Genomic DNA, 27074 nt, shown 5'->3' on the forward strand with positions numbered 1-27074 from the left:
TTTATGTGGCTTGTTTTTAATATAACATCTCTGTAATGTAGGTATTATCCGTTTTACAGGTGATGAATTAGACATGAAAAAGCTAAGTAATTTGACAAGGTTACGAAGTTAGTAAGTGATAGAGCCACGGGTTCCAACCCTGGCAGTCGGGCCCAGAGCCATCAAGTTGAAAAAAACAATCAGTACAAAAGGATTCACCAAAAGAAACAAATTTTAACTTCTGTTAAAGAACCTTCTCCCTGCTTAGAACCTATCCCCCAGTTAGAAGCTCCCTCCTCCATGAGAAACTCGCTTATGAGGACCTGTCCCCGGCCCCTTGGAAGAGCTTCACGCCACTCGGAGCTTGCCTTCCCTTTAGACCTCCCACCTCACAGCTGCCCCTCAGACTGTCTCCTGCTGAGACCTTTCACCTCCCCACACACCCCTGCTCCGCTGCCAGAACTGTCTCTCCCATCAGGACTCCTGTTCCGTCTTGGAACTTATCATCATCAGCTCCAACTCTACATAAAAGTCTTAGGACAGACTATTTCTGGAATGGTCACTTCTGAGAAATCTTTTTTTTTCTTTCCAGAATCTTCTAACATCTCTCTAATCTTGATTCATCTAAAATTTCACAGTAACATGTCAAGGTATCTCAGATGCTCAAGTCCTTTACATAAACACCTCAATTTTAGAGGCTCAAGTTCTTCAGAGCTAAGAAAATCTTCTGTGATATCTCTTTAATAATATTTTCCCCTCCTTTCCCTGTCTTCTGGTTCCGGACCTCCTGTTGGTTGGCTGTGGGACCTTCTGCAGGGATCCTCTGTATCCATTATGTCTCTTAAAAATTTTTTCTCCCCCCACCCAGAAGTGTACTTCATTTTTCAAGTCTTCCATTGACTTTTCATTTAAGCAACCAAATGTTTGAATCCACAAGCTCTTTTCAGATTTCCCTTTTTCATACTATCCCACTCTTTTTTTCCTCTTTGTATAACAAAAAAAATCTCAAACTTATACAAGTAAACGATAGTATAATGATTCTCCCATGTGTTTAATATTTAGCTTTAACAATCATCAACATAAAAGCCAATGTTTTAATCTGTGACCCCCCCAGGTCCTCTCCCACCCCAGCACTGCTGTATTAATTTGAAGCAAATCCCACCAATCATATGATTTCATCCACAAGTATTTTCCTATGTATCTCTGAAAGATAAGGACCATTCTTGCACATTGTCTTTCCTTCCCTGAAACGTTTGTTTTTCTGCTTGTTTGCTTTGGCCTTTCTCTTTTCTGTGTGTAGACTTTCCACAAGTGGTTGGTGTTTCTTGGTTGCCTATTCGCATATAAGAATGAAACAGTAGGGAAGCTGACGAGGAGCTCTGCATACCTGGGTGGAGCGTCTTGCCTCACTCTTCTCCAGGCTGAGCAGGTGGAGACACACCAAAATGCTCTGGGCTCCTTAGATACCAGAAAGGGCCTTGGCTCTGCGTACCAACCCTTACACACAACAGCTTCCCCAATTTTCCTCAGGTGGATTACTTTTCCCTAAAATAGTGGATACAAGTGCTGTGTCATTTCCATCTGTATTTCCCCAATTTCTAGTGAAGATGAGCACCGTTTTGTATAATTTACTGGCCGTCTATATTCTTGATGCAAATTGCCTGTTGCTAGGCATTGCTCACTCTTGCGTCATTTTTCTTTTGTTGTTGATTTGTAAGAACACTTTTTTTTCTGTGTGAAGGAGGTAAATTAAATGTCTACTATGTAAGCTTAAATATTTTCTTCCAGTTGTTTTGAGTATTTGTATGGTGACCTGTGTCCCTGTTTTCTGTATGGCCTCTGGAATTCACATCAGGCGTACGTTTCACCTCGAAGGGAGTAAGCAGGTGGTCAGTAGTGGGTGAGCAGGGGTGCTCAGGGCACAGGCCGCCAAACAGCTTTTCTAGAGTCTGGGCATCATTCCATGTCTACAGTGCTTCACAATGTCCATAGACCCATTTAATCTCCCCAATATTCCTTTGCGGGAGAAATAATTATTTCCATTTTATAGACTGGGGAAGAAATAAAGCTCAGAGAATTAGAGCGTTTTACTGCAGAGGTCTTTGTGCATATGTATAAACAACTGACCATTTTCATTTGGTTTGAAATGTAAGCCCCAGATGATAGATGAAGCTTTAAATATATTCATCGTCTTTCTTCAGTTGGACTTTTACCCGGGTGGCCATGGGTTTTTATCCCTCTCTTAGAGGTTTAGGAGTTTACTCCCTCTTCCCTGCTTTTCAGCGTAAGAGAAGCTGAAGCTTTGGGGCTGTAGAATTAAGGAGATCGAGCCGTATTGCTTGGCCAGCCTCAGGGAAAGAGGATCTTAACAGAGTTTTAAAAAATGTTTCCTGGGAAGTCAGAGCAGCTCCCAGGAGGCCCAGGTGAAAATAAAGGCCAGGCTGTGGAAAGTACACTCCTATAGCTGAGATCCTGGGGGTTCAGTCCTGGTTCAAGGACATTGGCCCAACGTGAGCACTGAAGCAGCAGGCCCCCCAGAGCTTGGTGACAGAGCTGAGGCTGGAGCGATCCTCTGGGCTCAGGGGTTCCCTTGTTCCAAAACAGCCTTCCTATATCCAGGCCCACCTGGTCAGTTGCCAGGAAACCCTAGGGGAGCAGATCGTCTCTCACAATATGTGACTGGATCTGGACGGGGAATCTGTTTGATCCCCTTCTTCCCAAAGAGATAAAGGAGAAACTCTTAACTCTATTGAGTCTATAAAGGTATGTTGTGCCTCCATAGACTCATCAAAGTTCTGAACAAACAACTTAATTGTATTTTTGTAATTTTATATATTGTTAATTTTCTGATTTTCTTTCCCTGTATCTTCACTGTTTTTTTTTCTTCTCAAAATAGAGTTGTATTTTCTCCAGGATAATGGGGCCAGGCAGGCATTCTCTTGTTGTCAGATGAGAATTTTCCAGGCAAACTGTTAGACACAGTCTCTTGATCTTCTGGACATCTGTGAAATGCCTGTCCTCCCAGCTCAGGAGGTGTCACTGAAGTCGTCCCTTTGTTGTGTGCCTATAAATAACTGCACTTAGGTTGGCACTTTGTCATTATACTCCTTCCTGGGAAAGCATTTCCCCTGGTAGAGTTTCTTTGACCCCTTCACCTCTGTCTGCACCCTCACTTGGTAGACAGCCATAATGAACCCCAAACCTGCTCCCGACTAAGGTTTACTTTAGTGGATTCTCTGTTCTTTGTGGTGAGATAGCAATGAGGGTTATTTAATTAAATTTCAAGAGATAACTAGGTTCCTTTTGCTAATCTTCAAAATCAGTGACTGTTGAAGTGCCTTCACCATTCATGACAGGGTTGGAAGACGGGAAATTTGCTTCCCTGCCTCAGATCTCACGCTGTGACTTTATCTAAGTCATGTAACCCCCCTGGGCTCCTGTTTCATCATCTGTAGGACGAAGTGATCAGATCTTTAAGGTCTCTGTGCACTTCCTTAAGTTCCATCAGATGTTGGCTTCGTCTGTTTTTAGTTTCTTGGGTTCGTAACTAGGTTTGTAACTAGGTGCGTAAGCCCTGCCGACAGGCATATATAATCGCAGGCACCTATTTAGGTAAATAAGGAGCAGGCAAATGGGGAAGGAAGTGAATACAAGCAATAACTAATGACATCAAGTGAGTGTCTTAGCACCTTGGGACACATGAGGGAGAAGAGAAAGTCTTAGCCTGGTTTTTTGGCTAGAGAAGTCACAGGCCCAGGGTGAAGCTGAAATGAACTGGGATAAGCCTAAGAGTTTCAAGAACCCAGAGAAGTGTTTTCAACTCTGTTAAACAAAGGGAGCGAAGAGCTGTGAGCAAACATCTGTAGCACAGAGACGTGTATGTCCACAGGGACGCCCTATTACTGTGACAGCACCCACAGCAGTCGTTTTCACAGTCTGCACAGAAAGGCGGTGAGACAGATGCAGGCCTTTGTGGCGCTGTGTGCATCCCGATATGGTGTAGGGCTTGATGTACATATGCGTGTCCATGTACACATACACATATATATATGTGTACGTGTATGTATATTTGGGGTTTTCGGTGAGCTGACTTGATAACCTTGAGTATTAACAACCCTCTGTACGAGTTTCCGGTTGCTGCTGTAGTAAATGGCCCGGAGAGGCCGCTTGCATTCCTTGGCTGGTGGCCCCTTCCTCCATTTTCAAAGTCAGTGGATGGCATCTTCAAATCTCCCCCAACACTCCTGCCCCAGTATCTCTCTGTCCCTCCCTCTGCTTGTGTCATCATGTTTCCTTCTCTGACCCTCCTGCCGCCCTCTTCTAAGGATCCCTCTGAGTGCATTGGGCCACCTGAATAATCCAGGATTACCTCCCAGCTCAAGATCCTTCATCACAAAGTCCCTTTTGCCACGTATGGTAACGTGGTCGCAAGTTCCAGGAATTAAAATATGGACATCTGGGGGGGCATTATCCTGGTCTGTCATACCCTCTTATATATCAACATTTATGGGAACTAAAATCTCTTTAATTAAAGAGAACTCAGAACCATACATCCTAAATGATCTCCACTGAATTTTTTCTATCTCAAATAAGAGCATCATAACAGGAACACTTGGAAAGTTCCTCTTACAGGAATCCCTCCGGTGGCTAGAGAACTACTAGGTACAAGGGAAAGGGACGGGCGCCAGTGCACATCCCAGCCAGTAGATGAGGCCCTGGACGCAGGTTTGGGTGAGTGGAGAGGAGGGGAAACGCTTGGGACTGTTCAGGTGGCAGAATCACACGTTTCAGTGCTCAGATGGGGAAAGAAGCAAGAACGATCCCCAGATTTCCAGCTTTGATAGCTGGGTCCATGGAGGTATTTCCAACTGAAGGAGGTTTGGGAGGCATTTTTAGTTTGGGGTTTGAGGAATTTGAGGTGGCTACGTAGTAGATGGTTGGGTGGAAGTCTGAGGGTCAGGGAAGAGGCCTGTCTGGAGAGCGTGTGGCAGCCATGAGTATACGCAGGGCAGGAACATCCCGGAATGAGAACGAAGTCACCCAGGCGGAGGTATAGAAAGAGGAAGACAGGGGGCCAAGGTTGGGCCCTGGGAACACCAGTGTGGAACAGAAGAAAGAGGTCAAGAACTAGGAGAAGGAGCCACCATGAAAAACAGAAAAGCAGAACAGGAAGTTTCATTGGGAGTCTGTGGGGACAGAGTCCCAGAGAGCAGTTTCCAGGCTCTCGGCCTCACGTGGAAAGGTGCTGGCTCGGTTATTAGATGACCATCAGCTGTTACCGGTTAGCCATTAGCTACGCTGACAAGGTAGGTTGGTGGGTTGGTTGGCAGAGAGAAGTAGACGGCGGGTTGTGGACAGTGTGGCTCCTGCTTCCTGTGTCTCCAACCCAGCCGCCAGCGAGAATATAGTGGTGTGACTCCCCTATGGCTCCGTGGGTGTTCCTTTTTGGCCTCACCATGTCCTGCATTCTTGTGTGGGGAGCGGGACCAGAGACCCGCATGACAGAGTCCATGGTGGATTTCAGGGACCCATGAACCCCTGAGTGGTTGCGTATATATGCAGATTCCATGGCTGCCATCAGCTTCCCAGGTGGGGTCTCTGACACCAGCAAAGGTAAGGAACCTCTAGAAGGTCGAATTTCAAAGAGTAACCAGCAGTGTGGAATCCCACAGCACAAAGGACTTGAAAGATAAGGACTGAATGCTATTGGCTGCATTTGCTGATGTGCAGGTAGCTCCTGGGGACCTGTGGCAACAGTGGAGTGATGGGGGCAGACGAGACTGCCCGCGTGAGTAGTGAGCAGGAAGTGAGAAAGGGGAGATAAGCCGGTGCTGCCGGAAGCTTGGCATGGTCCAAATCTCCTGCAGGCCTCGTTAGGACACATCTTCGAGGAGTTTTCCCCAGAGATTCTGATTCAGCAGGTCGGGTCAGGGAGCCTGAGAATTTGTATTTCTAACAAACTCCCAAGTGACATGGACCGGCTGGTCCGTGGAGCACAGTCATGTAGGCTCCTGTGTCAAGACGTCGTCATGGGAAGAGGAGGCATTGCTGGTGTAGCTGGAAGCATATGTTAAGCGAGGTGGACTTCGCTTGCAAGTGAGGGTGGCCGGCGGGGTCGCACTTTTGACCCCTCTTGAACATACCCTTATCCTACAGGTGGCACTGTGGCACCTGACAATCGTAAGCCAACAGTTGTCATCAGAGGAAGTGCAACAGGGCTGTGTTGTGAATTCTGCCCCACGCCCGCCCCAGTGGGTTAGAGGCCTGGGGAACTCTGGGTCAGTTTCAGCATAGAAAGGGGGGTGGTTTCTGGGAACCATTAGAGAGAGTGATGTGTGTTCCCAGCAGGTGGGGAATGCCACCACGTGGTGCTGGACTCGTGCCAGTAGTGAGAGGAGGCAGAGGGGTGTAGCCAGTGGGGGCAGCTTGCAGGGGCCTGTCGGTGTGAGGCAGGCAGCAGAAAACCAGGCCCATGGGGAGAGGCTCAGCAGGGAGAGTTGGCTTGGAACAGTGACCTGGCAGGTAGCAGGAGCGGGAGGGACAGGAGGGAGTCCAGACAGGCCAGAGGACGCAGCTGGCTGTGGGGTGCCAGGACACCCCATCACAGAGCACAGATGGGCGAGGGTTCCTTCGAGAATTCTCTCTCAGTTGGAATTATGTGAGATACCCAGACTAGGTTCTTCCGATTGACTGACTAATGTGTTTTGAGAAAGGGAACACATTAAGTGCTTCAGGGAGGGTCTAGAGTCTTTGTCTTTATGTACGACGTTTATACATTTTCTGGGATTTGGAAGAGGGACCATAGCTTTCGTCCATTTTTTCAAAGGGCCATGTGACCCGTAAACGGTTAAGGCAAGACCCACTGTTCCAGAGGTTTCTTACAGATGCCTTCCGGCCTGACAGTGCACTCGGGCTCATTGTCATGGGGCTGGAAGAAAGTGCTGTACGATGGGGCTGAGGACGGGAAGGGGCAGGGCTGGCACACGAAGCCGAAGCCGTGGGAACGCGCTTGCCCTGCCCTGATTCTCGGTCCCTGGTCCTCGGATTTCCCACATAAACATCCTGGGCTCTGCTGCCTCCGGCTCACGGTTCCAGGATTACATCACTCCCGTGTCTTCTCCGTTACACTTCACACTCTTCTTTGATTACTGCTCATTATTGTGGACACCGATCATATCATTACTGGAGTTTCTATTTCACATTGACGGTGCCTCTTCCCCAGGCCTGTGCTTTGCTCTCATTGGAAGCAGCTTGTTTAGTATTAATATATTCAGCTGGCGTCTGCCCTGTTGGACCTTTGTCTGTGTTCCCTGCCGAAGTCTGACTGCTTTTGTCTTTGGAGGTCTCCGGGCTCATCTTTCCTTGAGCCATAGATTCATGTCAGCTTTTTTTCTGACTTTATACTCCACTGTGCTTTGAGTCCTGAATTTTCAAAATGAAGTGTAAACTTTTCTATTGTGACACATGTTCACTTATGCTAATGTGTTACTTTTTATTGGTTTCAATTTGAAAATTCAGCTAAGTGAACCTCATCAAATCCCCGCTGTCTGATCTTGGAGGTTATCTCTGCCCATCTGCCTTCCCGGGAACAGGTTCACACTGAGTGAATACTGATTACAGGGCTTATTTCTAAAGTCATTTTAGGGGACACAGACTACACTGAAACAGTTTTTCTTTTTTCACTTAGTTATTATTAAACTTTTTAATATGGACCTTTTCAAACCTATTCAGAGGTAGAAAGAATAACATGACATCTGCCCTTGTACCTGTCACCCGTCTGTGACAATTATCAGCATTCTGCTGCTCTGTGTCCTCTATCCCTTCCTACATTTTTTGTCAGTATTTAAATTTAAACTATAAAGTTGTTACATGTAAAATTTTTAAAATTAAAATACTACATGCTTGTAGTTTAAACAAGAAAGGTAAAAGTAAATGCTCCCAGTCCCCAAGCCCACTCTCCAGAGGTAACCACTGTTAATGTTTCATGAGTTTGTCCTGAAGGGTGTGTGTGTGTGTGTGTGTGACAGAGAGAGAGAGAGAGAGAGAGAGAATATTTGAGAATGTGGGTGTATATGTAGTCTTCCCCATAAATAAAATTATATATTTTGTACTATAATGTGTTTTTTAATGCATTTGGGGTATTTCCTAAGTCAGTACACAAAGAACTGTCTCATTTTTTAAAAAATGATCGAGTAGCATTCCATAATATGTATTCTTAACAGTGATTAATAGGTAGGAGGTAATATACTTATTATCACCACACCTGAGTTTTCTGTGATTTTATTTAAATGTGGTATCACTGGGTGGTGATAATGTATATCTTCAGCTGAACTAGGTATTGCTACATTGATCTCCCAAGTGGCTGTACCAATTTGCGTTCCCTTTGGTAGTGTCAGAGATGTCATTCCATGCTCTGCCGTTTTTGTGCTGTTAGACTTTTTAATCTTAGTCAGTTTGGTGCATATGAAATGGAATCTCATTATTAGAATTAGCCTGTCCCTGATCCATCATCTTTTCCCATGCTTACAGAGTTAGGGGTCCTTTCTGTTTCTCTGGAACCAAACACCTTTTTGAATTTTTTAGTTTTTTGATAGTTATGTCAGTGAAGTTACTTTAGTTATGTCAGTTGGTCCCCTGGATATTCTAGACATACGAGCATCATATGCAAGTAATGGCAAATTTATCTTCTTTCCACCATTTACATCTCTTATTTTATTCAGAGCCCATCTAATCGTGTGGGCGCGTGCTTCCAGAGCAGTGTGGTGATGACTGAGCACCTACACCTTCCTAGGCTGTGATGGACCTGCCGCTGTTACACTGTTAAGCGTGATGCCTAACATGACTTTGGGTTGAAATACATTCTTTTTATCGTGTTAAGGAAGTGTTTTCGTATTAAAGGCTTTTATCAAGAACGATTGTTACCCAGTGCCTTCCTGTCACAAAGATAAGCTTTTTTTCACCCTTTGACCTATTATTAGGGTTTATAATATTGAATCTTTGATGTGGCAGGAATAGAAATAGTGTGCGTCTTTAACTGGTTGCTTTGGGAGAGCAGCACAGTTCCTCTTACACAAACGAGCAGTTCCGTCCCTTAATGGCGCATTTTGTAATGAAAGACCTTTAAACTGAGTAGGAGCATTTGAGGCAAAAGGTTACTAAATTTGTTCTTTATACGCTGCTTGATGCTTCAGAGGGAAGAGTTTGAGGGGACTTTGTACTTGGGAGAAAAGCAAAGGAGAGCGAGCCCAAGAGCTCCGTGAAGAGGGGCAGAGGGAACCTGAGTGTGAACTACCAGCTAGCAAGGGGCTGCCAGCTGGGGGCAGCGGCAGGCAGCTTTACCAGGTGCAAGTCCCTCACGTAGCGGCACTTCTGTTTCTGTTGAATGGAGTTCCGGAAGTGAGATGGCCTGTAAGAGGGGACTCACTCTACCTTTTGATGCTTTAATTTGTATTTCCTTGCTTACTAGTGAATTTAAGCATCTTCTCATTTGTCTATTTGCATTTCTCCTTCTTCACTGACAAGTAATGTCTTGTATCCTCCTAGTGCTTTTATAGTTTTATTCTTTGTGTTTAGATTGTTAAGCTATTAGCAGTTTATTTACATCTTTCATTTGAAGTAGGGATCTAACTTTATTTTTACTCAAATGGCTAAACAGTTGTACGAAAACCTGTTTACTGACTTCAAATAACATATATTCTGAACAAAGGGTTAAAATCTATACAGGGTAAATTAATTCATTCTTTCATGGTAGAATGACTCTTGCATGAGAGGGTAACACAAAGTTGGCCTGAGTAGGAATAATTGAACCCCATTCGCAGTAGCATTATTGAGTTACTCGCATCAGCGTTCTGATGCGTCTGTCTCCCCCATGGCTGACTCTGTGGCTTGAGCTCTGTCTCGTTCACCAGGAGGTTCTGGGCCTGAACACGGCAGGTCCTGCTGGAACCCAAGATGGGCAGCAGTCACAGGTGATCAGAGGGAACGTCAAATTGGTTTTGACCCCAATGCTGGACATGTCTCCGTGTGACTGCCCCAGATTGCATCACGAGATTACTGCCAGCACATCGTCCTCCACGACCTTGCGTGGGCTTGGACAGGAGGGCTTCTGATGCTTCTGCCCGTGTGCATCCTGTGTGGTCATGCCCTCACCCCCTCCTCTTCTGGATGCCCCACAGAGTACCGCAGAAGCTTCCCACTGCAGTGGCGGGGTGGCCCTCGTCGTCAGGCGTGTGCTGGACTATCCACGGGAGCCCACAGATGGCCTCTCCAGTGTGAAGGTCTTAGAATAGTGGGCCTTATGTGGGTTTGTAGAGGAATAATGGGAAGTGAGGTGCCAGTCTCTGAAATCCTGGCCCAGAAACGGGCGTGGCATCACGACTTGTGTATTAGGCAGAGCAGTCTGCAGGCCTGCCCAGGTTAAGGGGCTATTCTCCCTGCCGCTATTCTTAGGCCCTTGCAATCTCTCTTCACAAAGCAGCCAGAATAATCTGGGTTTTCTTAAGTCACTTCTCTGCTCAGAGCCTCCAGTGGCTTCCATTGCCCTCTGAGCAAAACCTGAAGCCCTTCGTGATGCCTCGGGCCCTGCGTGACTCAGCCCTTTGCTGTCCTCCCAGCCCAGTGTCATTTCTTACTTTCTTCCCGGTGCTCACCCCACCTCAGCCGCAGTGATTTCTGGGATGTTTCTCACACACTCCCATCGTGTTCCTGGCCCGTGGCCTTTGCGTCAGTATTCCTGCAGCCTGGGACGCCCTTCTCTGGATTATTCCGAGCTCCATCTACTTACATGTCTCCTCCTCAGAGAGATCTTCCCACTTGATGTGAAGTAGAAACCTATGTCATTCTGCGTCCCCATAGCCTACTTATTTTCTTCATAGCACTTGTTGTTGTTTATTCATCTTTTTATCCCACTAAAAAGAGTTCCCCAGGAGTGGTGACTATGAGATTTGTAAGTTGATTTTCCCTGGTACCATATTTTTCTAAAATTTGTTCTAAAGGCCAGCCAACAAAGGCTTACTGAGCAGGGTGCCATAGTAGTTACAGGCCCAAGAAAAGCACTCCTCACACTAGATTTAAAAGAGAAGCACAATGGACAGACAACTGGAGGAGGAAGCATTGACCCCCCCCCTTCTGCCCTGCACTGCGGCCACTGGCTGCTGCTGCCCAGAGGTGGGCAGGGGTGGGGGGAGTGTCACAGGGCAAGTTTCTCTCCTCATCTCAGAAACTGCAATTCTGCAAGAAGGGAATGAATGGGGTCGTCTTACTGAGACCCCACCCCCTGCCCCCCAGCGGCCCAGGCAGCTGGTCACACCAGTGCACCAGTGCTGGGAAGACACCTCCTGAAGACACCCTGTGCAGCAGCATTTTACATGGGCCAAGGGCCAGGTTGGGCTCCAAGGGGATTGGGAAGGAGGGGTGGTGGGCAAAGGATGACTGCAGAACGATCAATCTGTTGTCAGAATAGCTTTCGTTACGTCCCCTCCTTCAGAGAACTGCCACAGTGGCCTTGTAACAGCTCCGTGAAGGACATACTGTCATGCACAATTTACAGGTGAGAGCATAAAGGATGTGTGACTTGCCCAGCGTCACAGAACAGGAAACAGTGGGGCCGAGGAGTCAACCCAGGTCTTCTGATTCTAGTTAAACGACCTCACTGTCTCTGCCATCAGCATGGCTGTTACCTGTGTGGTTAGATGCCAGCTGTATGTGGAGCCGCCCATGAAAGGTCTGCCCCAGCTTCTCGTCTGGTTAACACCCTGTATGGCTTGTGCTGCCCAGTATTTGGTACAGGTGTTTGCAGGATCCCACTGAAAAGCTGCTGCTTACATGTTTGGCTCTTTGGAGATGTTATTCGCATATTTAAGCGGTTAAGGAAGTCACTCCTTGTGAAACAGTTGAGAGAAACTAATGAATAAAGCTGTATCTGCATTCAGAAATTAGTCACTTATTTCAAGGCGTCATCTGAAAAATGAAGAACATGAACTGGATGATTTTAGGGTCCTTTGTTCTGACTTTTTGCGACTGTGTCCTGTGTTCTTGAATGGAAGTTTCAAAGCCACCATATTAATTGGTAACCATTTCCCAGAAGCCATGCAGTGGGGGGCATCTGTCCCCCAATTGCCGTCTAGTGTTGTCACCACAGACCCAGGACTGGCTTTGGCCCCTACATGGCTGTGACCACAGGCAGTGCCTTTGCTTTGGATGCCTGAGTCCTGCTGTGTTTCTAACTTCTGTGTTTGATTCCTAGATACTTCACGTAACTACAAGCAAGAGAAGTAAGACTGCTGCATTACTTGTGTGTGTGGCGGGGGATTTTGGAAAGAAAGAACTCCCCGGGGCAGCCTGTGTCACAGCGGCCTGCTCGGGAGAGGGGCTGGGATTCCGGAGGCCTGGTCATTGCCTCATCTCTGACGCTGCTGAAATGTGTTTTCACAGGTGCTGTTTTCTGTTTCACATTTTCATACACAGAGTGGGGGAAAGTGTAGCTACTGACAAGTAGAAAAACGCTATTTTTTTAAGGCAGTTTCTTGTTGTTGTTTTTAATGGAATTAGTTCTTGGCTTTTCTCCCAGTCCCAACCCCCTTCTGGCTGCTAATGTCCCTGGGTAAATACAAATAGAGATGGCTGTGTGTATTTTATAGGGTTCTCTGTTTTGAAGAGGGAGAATTATGTTACAAATGTTTTTGTTGTAAATAAATAAAACACTTCCTTGTCCTAGCAAGATCCAGTGTAAATTAATTGTGTGAACTCAACTCAACTTGTAAAGTCAGTAGGTGGGGTGGAGGGACAGCCATTAAGACCGATTGGATCAGCAAGAGGGTTATTGGGTTTGTTTTCTGTAACCAGAGCAATTCTTTTCTATTTACCTAATAATAAAATGCTTGCACATTGGGATTGGGGTTCCCTTGAAACTGGCCCCCTTCTGTGCGGAGCTGTTTGGAGACAGTTAATTGGAAACCTTGGAGGCAGCCAGCCCTCCTGCCATCGTACAGCCCAGGGCTTCCTGTGACACCTCTTGGGCCGGGGCCTGACTCCCTGGCAGGGCAGCCTTGGTGCCTCGCTGTTCTGCACGCCCTCCTCCTGGGCTGGTCCCCGCGCCCCTGTCAGCTGGCTCTGCTTCCGCCCCTGCCATCCACCCCACAGCTGTGTGTTCCCCTCAGGAGGTAAACGGCGCAGTCTTTCCCCGCAACGCCCCGTACTGCCCTTGGATCCTTTTGTCAGCCCCATGGCCTCCCTCGTTCTTCCTTCCAGCCTTCAAGGGTGTTGTCTCCACTGTCTCACGGCCAGTTATGCCACAGCCTGCTGCTGCCTTCCTGCCATCTCACACACACCCCTCGACCCCACCCCCCCACCCCCCGCAGTCTAATCCAGCGGGCATTTCTCTGCCTTTACTGTACTTGATTTTATCATGCTCTGGAGGTGCCTCCTTCCTGGGACACTGCCTTCCCTGAATTTCCAACCATCCACACTTTTGGATTTCCTCCTACCCCTTGAGCCACCCTTTGGTTTCACTCTTCCCATTGCCACCCCTCCTGCCCCTCGCCCTTCAGAAAACACTTGAGAGCATTTCATACATAATTCAGACAATCAGTGGCTGAGGTTTGACAAGGGAGTCAACCAGACCACAGGCCTTGCTGGAAGGCTGGGCATGTTCCCTGACCCGGGGAAGCTCCTGGCCTGTGCCCCCACCTTCCAGTGCCTCCCTTTCCGACAGGATCTGCGTAGAGAGCAGAAGCCCAGTTCTTCTGGAGCGGACTGCGCCCTGCCTCCGCCTGGGGAAGGGGGGAGGGTGGTGTGTCTGGGACCGGAGTTCTAAGTGGCCTCCCCGAGGAGACCCCTGCCCTTCCCAGGTGCTTCCTTCAACCCAGGGGGCTGGAATGACAGCCTCAGGAGAGTGGTTTTCTGTAGAAGCCATGACTTACGACCATGGCCTGGGGTCACCTAGGGTTAGATGTCCCTCAGTGCCTCCAGTTTCAGGGGGACCCAGATCAGAACCATCCTTACCCCACACTCCATCCAGCCCGCTCTGCCAAGCCCTGTTCCAGCAACTGGCAAGGTTGTTCACCCCCCTGCTATCTGTCCTCTTTGGCCTCTAGGCTGTCCAGCAAGCCAGGCTAAGCGTCAGCCCTGCTCTCTGGATGTGCCACTCTGCTGTCTACGCCTTAGCCTCCACGGACCTCCTCTGCCTCAGTTCCCGCCACGTGATGCGTCCTCGGCCTTGCCTCCACCCCCACAGCAGGCACGTACACACGTGGTGCACACAGGACCCTCCAGTGGAGGGAGCTGACCCTTCATGCCCAGCCTCTCTCTGTGCATTCTCCTTTCCAGGCCGTATCTTAGAGAAGAGTTGCTGAGAGAACTTGAGAACAGAGAAGTGTCATGAGATTGGTGTTTCTGGAAGATTACTCCAGGGTAAAAGCTTTTGGGAAGGCAGTTTGAAAGTATTAAAAGTTTAAGAATATACACTCTTGAACCCAGCAATCCCACTTGCAGGACTCTGTCCTTCAAAACCATTTATACTTGTGGACTAAATGGGTTGCGTCATTGTTGGTGACATGGCAAAATTGGACACAAGTCCTTCAAAGGGGAGTGATGAGAGAAATTACAGTATAGCTATGCTGGGGACACTTGGTGGCTTTTACAGTCTAAGGTAGAACCTGGAGTGGGAATAAAGGGCTGGAAGAATGTGCTCCAGACTTCACTGTGGTCCTTCCGGCGAGCACAGCATGGGAGGTAAAGGGGGCTTCCAGGTTTTGTTCTGAGGGCTTCTATGTGGTTTAAGACGTGTCTGTGTGTTATTAAAGTAATTAAAGACTAGAAGGAAAGGTAACTGGCTGCAGTGTGAACTGTGGAGGGAATTGGAGAGGCAGGAGTGGCCGGGCACACGCACGAGCAGGGCTCTGAGGGAAGACCGCTGGCTGCCCCTCACCCAGGACGCGTGTGTCTGACACTGGTGTCTCCTGATGCTGCCAGGGAGACCTGTGGCCCCTGAAGAACAAGGAGATCAGCTTGTTTATGGATGGTCTCCAAAAAAGAGCTTCTGAAAGGGCTCCCCACTCAGGTGGGCAGCGTGTGGCAACTAAGGTGGTGCTGGCCTCCTCTAGTCACATCACACAGTTGGTTCTCAGTAAACCATTTTTCACCAGAAGTGGGTTTGGGGGTTTAGTCCCCGTTTTAACCTCGGGTGCGGAGACTAGAGTTAATTATGCTCCTCAGTCATGTCATGGCACATTATCACCACTAACCCGGGCAAGGCCCTCCTTTCGTTTACTTACCTCTGTATCCCCATATCCTCTCCCATAGGCAACCATGTTAATGTGTTTCGTGTGTGTGTGTCTGTGTGTGTGTGTGTGTGTGTGTGTGTGTGTGTGTGCGCCTTTGAATGCATTCTCGCAAAATGTGTGTCATGAGGTATTACCAAGCCAGCCTCCCCAAGGCGTCTTGGGCAGTGTGTGTGTCAGGGTAATGACAGCTGCCATCTGTGGGGCTGGCCGGGGCCCTCACAGCACACTTCCGTTCATTGTCATGTTAACTCTGTGAGGCAAGTGGTGGCACCTGCACTTACCAAGGAAGGAAAAGAGGTTAAGAAACTGACTCCCTAAAGGGTTTCGTCGTCCTCACCACATAACCTGACAACTTACCATGTCATTTGAGTCGAGACGGTGGTTGGGCCCAGGGGAGGAAGGATTGCCCCAGCTCACATAGTTAGAGCTGAGCTGGACCAGTTCAAACTTGGAACATGGCCCTTTCCACTAAGTTGTCAAGGACTTCTCCCCTGTCTCTGCACGGAAGGCCCGTTGCTGTCTTCCGAAGAGGATTTGAGCTCTTTTCCCTTCCCGGCAAGGGCCCGAAGGCCCCGGCTGACTTTTGCAGAGCAAAGTGGACAGTAGGTGGCGACATAACCCTCTTTATACTTTCCGGGCAAGCTAGGTGGCCTCAGAGAAACTATGGCTCACCTGTATCACAGCAAGTGCCCTGGGCTTGTTCTCTCTCCATCCACGCCACACACACCCCCTCCCCCCCCACCAGCGGCTCAACATGGTCACTCAGTGAAGACTGATCTGTGCTGGGTGTTGGGACCCACCTCCAAGAGTCGGGCCCTCATCCCCAAAGAGGAGAAAAAGGCAGCAAGTGTAGTCATCCCAAGCACAAAGCCGGGAGGGGCTGGGAAGGCTTTTGCAGGGAGGGACTTGAGAGCAGCATTGGAACCCAGGAGCCGGAAGGAGCTGAGCCAGACGGAGAGCGGTGGGAGCAGAGCCTAGAGCTCGGCCCTGCCTGTGCACTTGAGAAAATGGAAGTCTTTTCGAGCAGAGGGCATGTGGGCAGACAGGACCAGATCCCAGAAGGCTGTGTGACGGGATCCCAAAGCCCTGCTGTCGGCCTTGGGACGCCTGGAAGGCTCTTCTTCCCCAGGTGAAAACCAGTCCTGGAGACTCCTATTCTCTCTTAGCTGCACAGAAAGGCTGTGCTCTTCTTGCCGCTCTTTCTCTCTCCTGACCTGGGGAAGAAGCTTTCCTTGACCTCTCTCATCGTTTTCATCAACTCGGTCACGATTGTGACATCATAAGAGTGCGCAGTCAGACTTCGTCCAGCGAAACTTTCCAAGCACCTTCCAAGGTAAATTGTGGGATGGATAAGTAGGTGCCGACAGGCTGGAGCCATCCTCTGTTCTTGAAGGAGAAGCTCACCAAACACGTTTGTGTTGGTTGGTTTGGTTTGGAGGGACCCCCACACATGGTGCCCCTCAATACCCTCCGCTGCTGCTGCTCCTGTCCCTCTGACCAGGCCTGAGCTGTCCTCCCGCTCAGCCGCATCGTGTCGCTCACCAAGGCTGATGTCCCTTGTATCGCAACCCCACACACAAACCCCAACTCTTCCTCTCTCCGCCCTGCCTGGATCAGACACCAAGGACTTCTCGCCTTCCCGTCGGCCTCCCCGTCCCAGTCTGGGCTCCACCAGCCCTCGTCCACCAGCTAGCGCTGGCCTGCTCTGGCTTCAGTGGTTCCCTCGCTCCCAGCAGCCTTTGAGATAAAGTTCAAAGTCCCTAATTTAGCACGGAAGGGCTGGCCCCCCTCCAACCACACTCTGACAGGCTCCCTGCTTTCCAGCCACACTGAGCCATTTCGGTCCCTAAACGTTCACACCAGTCCACACCTGTGTGCCTCCTCAGGCGCTGCTCTCAGGCCACATTTCCACTCCCTTCCCAAAGCTTAGCTTAAGACAAGATGGAAGGCGCCAAGACTCACAAACTTATAGTGGCAGGACTAGGAGTCAAGATATGTGTCCCCAGCTAACTATCAGCTGCCCGACAATTGTGGAACAGGGGCCACTTGGCACAAAAGTGAATTTCTGTCTCCAATGCAGCAAACAAAATCACAGAAGTTATCCTCTTTGCTTGGTATTAGATTTTTTTTCTCATGTTTTTAAAAACCATTTTAATTTCTTTATATAAAAACCACACATATAACGTAGTTAAAAATACGTGCATAAACCTGGAGAGAAGGAAAAAAACTTAGCTTAAGCTCTACTTCCTCCAAGCAGCCTTCCCTGACCACCCTGACATAGCTGCCCGGCTTCCCATGGTAACCAGATGGTCTGACTTCCCCACGGCTGTGAGCTCCTCGAGGGCTGCGATAACACTTCGGCTGCTTTGGTTCTCCATTCCTCAGCGCAGTCAGACAGAAGCCCCGATTTGTCGAAGAAACAAATGGATCTCATTTATGAGGTATATCTACAAGCCTCATGAAATCCTATGGACAAGTCAGAAAAATAATGCAGAATTGGTGGCTTAGAATGAGGTCTGCATTGGTGTGCTGTGTCAAGGAATTCTGTGTTAAGGACCCTTGATGCAAAAAAGGACAAACTCGGGGTGACTGTCTGTGAGTTCAGTATGACTGAGGTGCAGTGACTGCTAAAAAAGACAAGGCAAGTGCTGGTGGGGGCAGGCTGGGGGAAGAGCATCCATCCATGCAGGTGGGGGCCATGGTTTGTGTTGGTTCACCCCAGCCACTAGTCCCCAAGTAGGTCTGCAGGCTGTAGAGCTGAGGATGGTCACTGGCCCAGAGAAGGGCCAAGGGCAATTTGACAAAGCTGTGCTCTATGCCTCACTTCTCCCCCTTCATGATGGGGCTACCTCCTTCCATGCTGGTTGCGAAAGCCAAATCCCGTTGGGAAACCCCTAGCGGACCGTTGGGAACCCCCTGGGGCCTCAGCAGACACAACTAGCTTCACGCTCAGTTGTCAGAAAACTTGGAGTTAACTGCTAGGACTGAAGACCACTACAATGTCAGTCACCTCTTCTCAGGGTCCCAGCCCCGAGACAGCATGATTCCCCAGCCCAGGGGGGCCTCCCCTGGGTCCTGGCAGACTGTGCTCCTCAGCTAGTGCTCTGCACCTCCAGCCCCACTTTCCACACCCCCCTGCAAGGGCCCGGCCTCACACGGCTCCCTCCCTCCCATGGGCGTTGAAGGCCCACTTCTCCCACCACACTTGGCATTTGGAGCTTAACGCAGACGCCTAGGAGGGCCGGCCCCTGTATGGCCACAGCCGATAGCTACCAGCCATCAATAGCACAGTGTCCCCCAGCTCACAAAGAGCCTTACTCAGGCTCTGTGGAATGGACTTGAAAATCACCAAGGTGCATTTCCAACCTCAGAATTACTCAGCAGCCCTTTCCTGCGTCACGGGTTCCGTGAGGAGGCCCTTCCTAACCTTTCCCTGGATTCTCAGGCCCCGTTCCCTTCCAAGCACCCCCCACTCCTCTCTCCAGCACAGTGACCTGGCCTCTTCCGTCACAGAGAAAACAAAGGCCAATTGAACATGAAATAAGGCTCCCCTTTCCCCTCACCCCACCTCTCCTGCTCCCCTGGGTCCTGGGGGCAGAAGTGTCCATTCCTTGTCACTTTCTGTGCAATTGACCCTGGTCACATCCAGTTCATAAGCCATCCTCTGTTCATGACACAGGTTTCTTCTACCTCCGCACATGGCCCGTCTCTCTTTCCTACTAGAACACTCCTTCAACCCTGCCTCCTCCTTTCCGGCAGAGCCAGACCCCTTTTATTTCACTTCATTTATTTACTTTTTGAAAACGTAATCCGTTCAATCAATCCTTGCCCCTCACCCTATCCCTTCTCACTGTTGGCAGTTTTCTAGGTATCCTTCCAGGACAGTTAACAAGTTTTACAAGACATCATCATATCTCCTTCCTCCTTTTTTTTTCCAAATTGAGATATAATTCACATACCATGAATTTCATTCTTTTAAGGTATACAGTTCAGTGGGGTTTTTTATTTAGCATGTTCACAAAGTTACACAACTATCACCTTATCTAATTTGAGTCTATTTTGATCACCCCCAGAAGAAATACTACACCCATTAGTGGTCACTCCCTATTTTCCTCTCCCCTCAGACTCTGACAACCACCACTCTGCTTTCTCTCTCTCTGAATTTGCATATTCTGAATATTTCATGTAAATAGAATCATATAATATTTGCCCTTTTGTGGCTGGCTTCTTTCACTTAGCATAATGCTCATCCATGTTGTAGCATGTGTCAGTGCTTCATTCCTTTTTATAGGTGAATAATGTCCCATTGTGTGGATATACCACATTTTGTTTATCCACTCATCAATTGATAGACATTTGGTTTGTTTCCACTTTTTGGCTATTGTGAGTAATGCTACTATGAACATCATGTATATTTTTGTTTGAACATCTGTTTTTAATTCTTTGTGGTGTATACCAAAGAATTGACTATTCAGTGAGCACCTTCCTTCTGGTCTTTTTCCCACGGACCTTTGAGATCATTTGTCACTTAGGAACATTCTTCCTTAAAATTGCTGAGTCATACAGTAATTCTATGTGTAATTTTTTGAGGAACAGTCATATTATTTTCCACAGCAGCTTCACCATTTTACATTCCCACCAGTCACGTGTGAGTGTCCTCATTTCTCCACATCCTCACTAGCACTTGCTATTTTCTCTTTTTTTCACTATAGCCATCCTAATGCATGTGAAATTGTATCTCATTGTGGTTTGATTTGCATCTCCCTAATGACAAGTGAAGTCAAGCATCTTTTCATGTGCTTGTTGGTCATTTGTGTATCTCCCTTGAAGAAACGTCTATTTAGGTCCCTTAACCATTTTTTAATTGAGTAATTTGTCTTTTATTATGGAGTTTTAAGAGTTCTTTATATATATATATATATATATATATATATATATATATATATATATATATATATAGTTCCATATCAAATTTATGATTTTCAAATATTTTCCCCCCTTCTGCAGATTGCCTTTTCACTTTTTTGATGTTGTCCTTTGAAGCACAAAAGCTTTAATGCAGTCCAAAATTGCCTATCGGTTTTGTTGTTTCTTATGTTATTGGTGTCATACACAAGAAACCATTGCCAAATCCAAGGTCATGAAGATTTACCCCTATGTTTTCTTTTAAGAATTTTAGAGCTTTAAATGGGGTTGGGGGCAGGGTGAAAAAAATGAAGGTATTAAGAAATACAAATTGGTAGTTAATATAGTATGGAGAATGTAACCAACAATGTTGTAAGATCATGTAAGGTGCCCGATGGGCACTGGACTTATCAGGGGGATCACGTCATAGACTGTGCAGAGGCCTGACCAATGCGCTACACACCTGAAGGTGAAGTAGAATAATATTGAATGTCAACTACAACTAAATATGTAGGTATATATAGTCACAGGATGTGGAGTACAACATAGGGAAGACAGTCGATGGTATTGCAACAGCTACATAAGATGTCAGAGGGGTAGTAGGTTGGGGGGCGGTTATCACTTTATGAGGGGTTTAAAATGTCTATTACGTTGCTTATACACCTGAAACTAATAAAAAAAATAATAATAAAATGGGTGGGGAACCTCATGGTGATGCAGACACCTAAGTGACAATTCTCAGGAGTCCCGTGGAATGCTCATCCTGCTGAAGGTGTGGGCTCATGGCTGGAGATACTTGTTCTTGTTTAGAAATGACCAGACCTCACACTGAATGCTTACTGTGTGCCCAGCATTGTGTTAGGCATTTTGTTTACATGTATCATCTCACAACAACTCTATTGAGTAGATACTAGTATTAGAAATTAGAAGCCAGAGAAGCTCCGGCACCTGCCAGGGTAGCATTAGTTTAATCACCATCTCTGCTAGAGTCTCACAGAGAGCGCCTCCATCGCACAGTGGTTAAGAGGTGAGCTCTGGGCAGACCATTTGAGTTCACGTTGCACTCAGCCACTTACTAGCTCTGTGACCTTGGGCAAGTTCACCTAACTTCTGTGAGCCAGTTTCCCGATCTATAAAACAGGGATAATAGCACTGCCTTCCTCTTAGGGTGGTGCTGAGGATTAAGAAGTGACCGACTGTTGGTCCAGTCCCTGGCATGTAGTAAATGCTTAGGAAAGCCTAGCTGACTCCAGGAAGTGGAGAGTCAGTACTGATCGTTTCTCTTACTCTGGGACTACTAAAACATTTTAATATTTTAGAACATAATTCAGTGTTTATTATAAAAGCAATAATGTTTGTTTTAAATCAGCTAGAAAATATATAGAAATAAAATGGGAAAATCTTTACCCCACTATCCAAACATAATTTCTATTAATATTTTGCTCTTTTTTTTCTGTGCTGTTTTTAATATCATTGTGATCCTAATTATACTATATAAACAATTTTACAACTTTATACACTTAAATGATAATATAATGATTATATGAGTATTATTATTGTAATAGCTTCATAAATATCATTTTAATGGCTATAGTAATTTCTGTATTGTTCCATTGTTTGGTATTTGGCTATTATAATTAATGGTTTCATAAGCTATATTTTCTTAAAATAAAAAAAGAATTTTAGAGTTTTAGATATTATATTTAGGTTGTCGATCCATTTTGAGTTAATTTTTTGTATATGGCATGAAGTAAGAGCCCAACTATATTCTTTTGCATGTGGGTATCCAGTTTCCTGGCACCATTTGTAGAACAGACTATTCAAGACTCCTTGAATGGTCTTGACACCCCTGTCAAAAATCAGCTGACCATACATGTATGGGTTTATTTCTGAGCTCTCAATTCTGTTTCACTAATCTGTCTGCCCGTATGCCACTGCCATATAGTTTACTATATGGTTGATTACTATAGCCTTGTAGTAAGTTTTGTAATCAGGAATTGTGAGTTCTCCAACTTTGTTCTTTTTAAAAAAAAATTTTGTTTTAGCTATTCTAGGTTTCTTACATTTTTTTTTCTTATGAGTTTTAGGATCAGCTTGTCAATTTCTTCAAAGAAGTAGCTTTTAGGGAGACTGGTGGGATTGATTTGAATCTGTAGCTCAATTTGGAGAGTACTGCCATTTTAACAATAGTGAGTCTTCTAATCCATGAACATGAATGTCTTTCCATTTAGGTCTTTTTAAATAACTTTCAATGATGTTGTGTAGTTTTCAGTGTATCTTGTTCCTTTTTGTTAAGCCCACATTTGCCAGGCTTTTGGCTGAGTTGTCTGCACTTGCTTTCTCAGTTTCCTCCATCAGTTGCCTCTTGGCCCATTATGTCACCACTCTATGGACACTACTCTTACCTAGGTCCTCAGTGACCCCTTGGTTGACGGTCCAGTGAGGACCTTCCTTCTGGAAAGAATCTTCTCCCATGGACCTCTGAGATCATTTGCCACTTACGAATGCTCCTTCCTTAAAATTTCTTCTCATGTTGCGTTCACAAACCACTCTCCTGTTCTGTCTCCTTCACTGACCTTCCTCCTCGCTTTCTCCTCCTCCTCTTTCCCCTCTTCCTTCTTCCCCCAGTCCCTAATTGTTGGGGTGCTGTCCCTGATCATCTTCTCTTCCACATGAATGAGTTCATCTTGGGTACACTCATCAACTTCCAAAGCCTCAGCCCCCATCTTTATTTACCTCAGAGCCTCCTAAACCTCCCGCTCCAGCCTCACCCTCTCTGGCCCCCAGGGGCCTGAGGCCACCTGTCCCTGGTCTCTCCTCCTAACCTGGACCTCCTCTCACATTCCTGAAGCTGGTTAGTAAACACTCCAGCCAGAAGCAAACCTAGGGGTCACCACGCTTGACTCTCCTCTCTTGCCCTCATTTCTGAAATCTCATCAGTTATTACATCCTGTGGCTTTTGCCCCCTAAATAGTCAAAAGACAGATCTAAAGTGGCCCAGGACAGGCTCCTGCCTTCAGCCCCTGACCCTGTGCATGGGGAGCATGGGAAGTGCAGCCACCCAGCCTGCAGCATCCAGAGCACAAGTGCCAAATGACAATACTGGCTGCAGGCTCCGGGGTGGGGGGTGGGGGCTGCATGCACTGAGCTATGAAGGACTGAGGTCAGCAGAGAGTAGGAGGGGGACCAGAACCACCCTGCACCATGGAAAAAACGTGAGTGTGGGGTTCAGAAGCAGTCCGTCCCAGCCAAGGTGGGAGGGAGGCTGCAGGAGGGCAAAGGGGAGTATGGCTGGGTGTGGCTGGGAGACCAGCTGGGGTCTGACATGACTTGGCTGCATGTCATCCACATCCCTTATGCCTTTGTGACCTCGGATATGGTATTTAATATGGAAGCCTCAGTTTCCTTATCTGCCACCTGGGCTGTGGTGGGGATCCCCTGTGCCCATGCTTGTGAAAGTCCTTTGTAAATGGTAGGCTGCTGGACAAGTTTAAGGCAGCCCAAGGCCAGACAGGGAAGGCCACAAACACCAAGTGCAAGGGCTCAGGCCTTAGGTTTTGGGTATGGAGAGGATATTAGGTGGGACTCTTTCAATTCCAACTGACGGACACTCAACTTGAATTGGCCCAAACCAAAAGAGAATGGATTGGCTGTTGTCCTGAGTGGTCCAGAGGTGGCTCTGTCTGCAGCACAACTGGATCCTGGGGACCCAGGATGATTTCCGTCTCTGAGTCTCTGGACTTTACTCTTTCTCATCTGCCCCTCACCGGCTGCATCTCTCACTTCTGCTTCCCTCTTGGGTCCAGGGAACCCCCGGCAGCTTCAACTTCACCCCTGCAGGTACCAAAACCCAGAGCTTCACTGCCAGCTTTCACACAGAAAGCTTTGATTGGCTTAGGGTGGGTCACTGCCCATCTCTGAGCCAACCGGAAGGTGGGTGGTGGCCTCTGATTGGCCAACCAAGTTAGTGCCCTCCTCTGTCTGCATTGGGATGACAGCCAAGTGACGAGGAAGAACTGGGAAGGAAGTATCCTGGAAGTCAGGCAGGCTGTGGGCTGACATAACCTCTCCCACTGCTAGGAGGGAGCCTTTGGGCTGAACAGAGTGATTAATCCTCCTGTGAGGGGGTGGGAGGCAATGCCTTGGACGGGGACGAGGAGGTGAGATCTGGGCAGTGGCCCGGAGTGCATGCCTCATAGAGAAAGGCTAAGGCACCCCCACTTCCCAAGCTGTTCTTACCTCTCCACAGCCTCTTTCCTAAGTGTCACATGAGTCCTGAGAAGAAGGGGAGGATGACTTGGCTGCACCCAGTTCAACTCACAGGAGTGGCTGAATGGCTCTCCCAACATTAATGGAAGTTATAATCCTCAGATGTCTAACTTCCAGGCTGCCGATACTCCCGGGGGATTTCCACAGGGAGCCAGCACTAGGCGCACAGGGCAGGGGCAGGTGGCAGGCCTGGGCCCTTTCTTTGGCCCAACAACACGTGGGGTGGGGGGAGGCTTGCACTGGATGAGGGGCTGCAGGAAGGACACAGACCATGCTGGGGAAGACCCAGGTATGGCCCGTGGGAGTCCCAGGCAGGCTTCATGGAGGAGGCTGCCTTGAGCTCACTGAGCACACACTAATCGCTGGGATGAGGACGAAGGTCCCAGAAGCAGAAGACGATCCCAGCGAAGGGTGGCAGGCAGTGGTGTGGACCGAAGTGCGGAGGCAGGAATCTCTGGGTCCCACCTGGGGCTCCGGACGCGCAGGTGAAGCTCGGCCTGGAAGTCACGCGTCCCCACGGGCGCTCTTCCCGCGCGGCACCGGGGTCCCCGCCGCCCGTCGGGCGATTTGGGCGCGTCAGCAGAGCGGAAACGGGCGCGGCGCCAGCCCCGGGACGGCGGGGACGCGGCCTGGCAGCGCGGCGGCGGCTCCGCAGCTTCTGTTCCGCCCGCGTTTGTGTTGGCAGCTGCCTGCGGCGCGCGGCCGGGCGCGATGAAAGGGCCTTCTGTCTGCGCCCCAGCGGCCCCGCTCGGCTTTCATTCTTAATATAATCTTCACTTCATTTTTAACCGAGCAGAGGTTCTCTTGGAATTTTTCCCCTTCTTCCAAAAATACATGTGCGTGTGTGTGTTTGCAAAAGGCCCTTCACGGTGAAGGTCGGGATTGTCCTGGGGAAGGGAAGTGCGAAACCCGAGGCGGATTCAGAACGAGACAAAAATGCCTTTCTTCCTGTGCAGGGGCCTACCCTGGGGGTCACCGCCTCCGCTGGGGCCCCGCCCCTCTTCCCTTCCCCCACCCCACCCCTTCACCCCCGCCTGTGGCCTGTGGGGAGAGCGTGGGGATAGCTTCTGTAGCCACCACCGCACCCCTAACCCGGAGTGAATTTGCAGTTTGGAAATCGAGGTCAGTGGGAGGGAGTGGGGTGCTTCTCGAGGGGTCCCTGACCACAGCTGATCAGAGAGCATTATCACTAGGTATGGCCAGCCAGGGCTGTCCTTCCAGAAATGAATGGGAAAGGAGATGGGACCCCTGGGTCCCAGGTTCTGCTTGGGGAGACCACATTCTGTACGGATGCCCCTGTGTGGGCTTAAACAGCTTGCAACAGTGCCTGTCACCAGCAGTCCAGCCATTCACCTGACTAGGCAGAGGGGTGTTACACCTAATGTAATTTTACAGGTAATACCAAAGACTGTCATTTGGAGAGACCCCACACACACACACCTCAAGCATCACAGGGCCAGGGCTTTCCATGCGTGTTCCCAGGCACTGAGAGTTAGGTATGGTTATTCATACAGAAAGGAAAAGGAAGGCTCAGAGAAGCTAAGGAACTTGCCCAAGTCACAGAGCATGAGGGTACTGGGGCTGGAATTGTGGAAGCAGGTGGCAGGAAGCCTGAGTTCTCCTTCTGCCTCAGTGGTTTTCAAACTGTGTTTTACAGAGCTTCTGCCTGTGTTGAGGGCCGTGAAAATTTATGATTCTGATTCTTAAGGAAAAAAATTAATTTATGTTTGTATTTGGATTTCTGTTTTGAGCAATATAGTAGATTAGAGAACCTGAAACCCATCCTGCTCCAAACACCTAAGAAAGCTAGGTTAAAACAACAACAACAAACAAACTCTCCAACAAACAAAGAGAAATCTGCAAAAGCCAGAAATGAAGAGGGTGATGAAAACAAGTTGGCCACAGCTGCCCTAATTGGAGGAAGGGGGCGTGGTGAGGGCACAGGCAGGAAATGGGGGCAGGTTGTCATTCAACAAAGGTGAGGCCTTGGACCCACCCAAAGTGGGGATTGAAACAGAGACCCCCCCAACTAATGCTGGGGTTATCTAGGGCTAGTCCCTCAGAGAAATAATGTGCTAGGAAAAAAAGAAAAAGGAAAGAAAAGAGAGACCTTTGGCACGGAAAGACAAGGTAATTTGTCTAAACCTAGCTGGTAGAATTTTTAAAAATCCCTCCTGAGAGTTTGTTTCCATGAGCCGGTGCTCACACAAGTTTTAGATTCAAATTGTCTCTACCCTAAAACTGAGAGATTAACATAAATATTAGTCCCGGGCTTAGTGATATATGTGGGGTACTTAGCAGAAACAAACTCAAGGGCCGGCCTGGTGGCTCAGGCTGTTAGAGCTCCATGCTCCTAACTCCGAAGGCTGCCGGTTCGATTCCCACATTGATTGATTGAGAGCCAGTGGGCTCTCAACCACAAGGTTGACGGTTTGGTGGGCTGCGCCCCCTGCAACTAGCAACGGCAACTGGACCTGGAGCTGAGCTGCGCCCTCCACAACTAAGACTGAAAGGACAACAACTTGACTTGGAAAAAAGGCCTGGAAGTACACACTGTTCCCCAATAAAGGCCTGTTCCCCTTCCCCAATAAAATCTTTAAAAAAAAAAAAGAAACAAACTCGAAACTTGCTCTAAAGGAA

At 48.1% G+C, this 27074-nt stretch overlaps 1 protein-coding gene across 1 annotated transcript in view; it reads left to right on the forward strand.

Moving 5' to 3' along the window:
• The window catches only part of FKBP6 (FKBP prolyl isomerase family member 6 (inactive)), a 32725-nt gene extending 20044 nt beyond the window's left edge, over positions 1-12681 (forward strand). The window contains exon 9 of the mRNA XM_088796386.1: positions 12224-12681. The gene's annotated coding sequence lies outside the window, so the exon portion shown is untranslated. The remainder of the gene's footprint in view (positions 1-12223) is intronic.
• Positions 12682-27074: the final 14393 nt, after the last annotated feature.

The sequence above is a fragment of the Rhinolophus sinicus genome, chromosome 3, assembly GCF_057876585.1.
Source record: "Rhinolophus sinicus isolate RSI-liver-muscle chromosome 3, RSI-T2T, whole genome shotgun sequence".
Taxonomy (NCBI): Eukaryota; Metazoa; Chordata; class Mammalia; order Chiroptera; family Rhinolophidae; genus Rhinolophus; species Rhinolophus sinicus.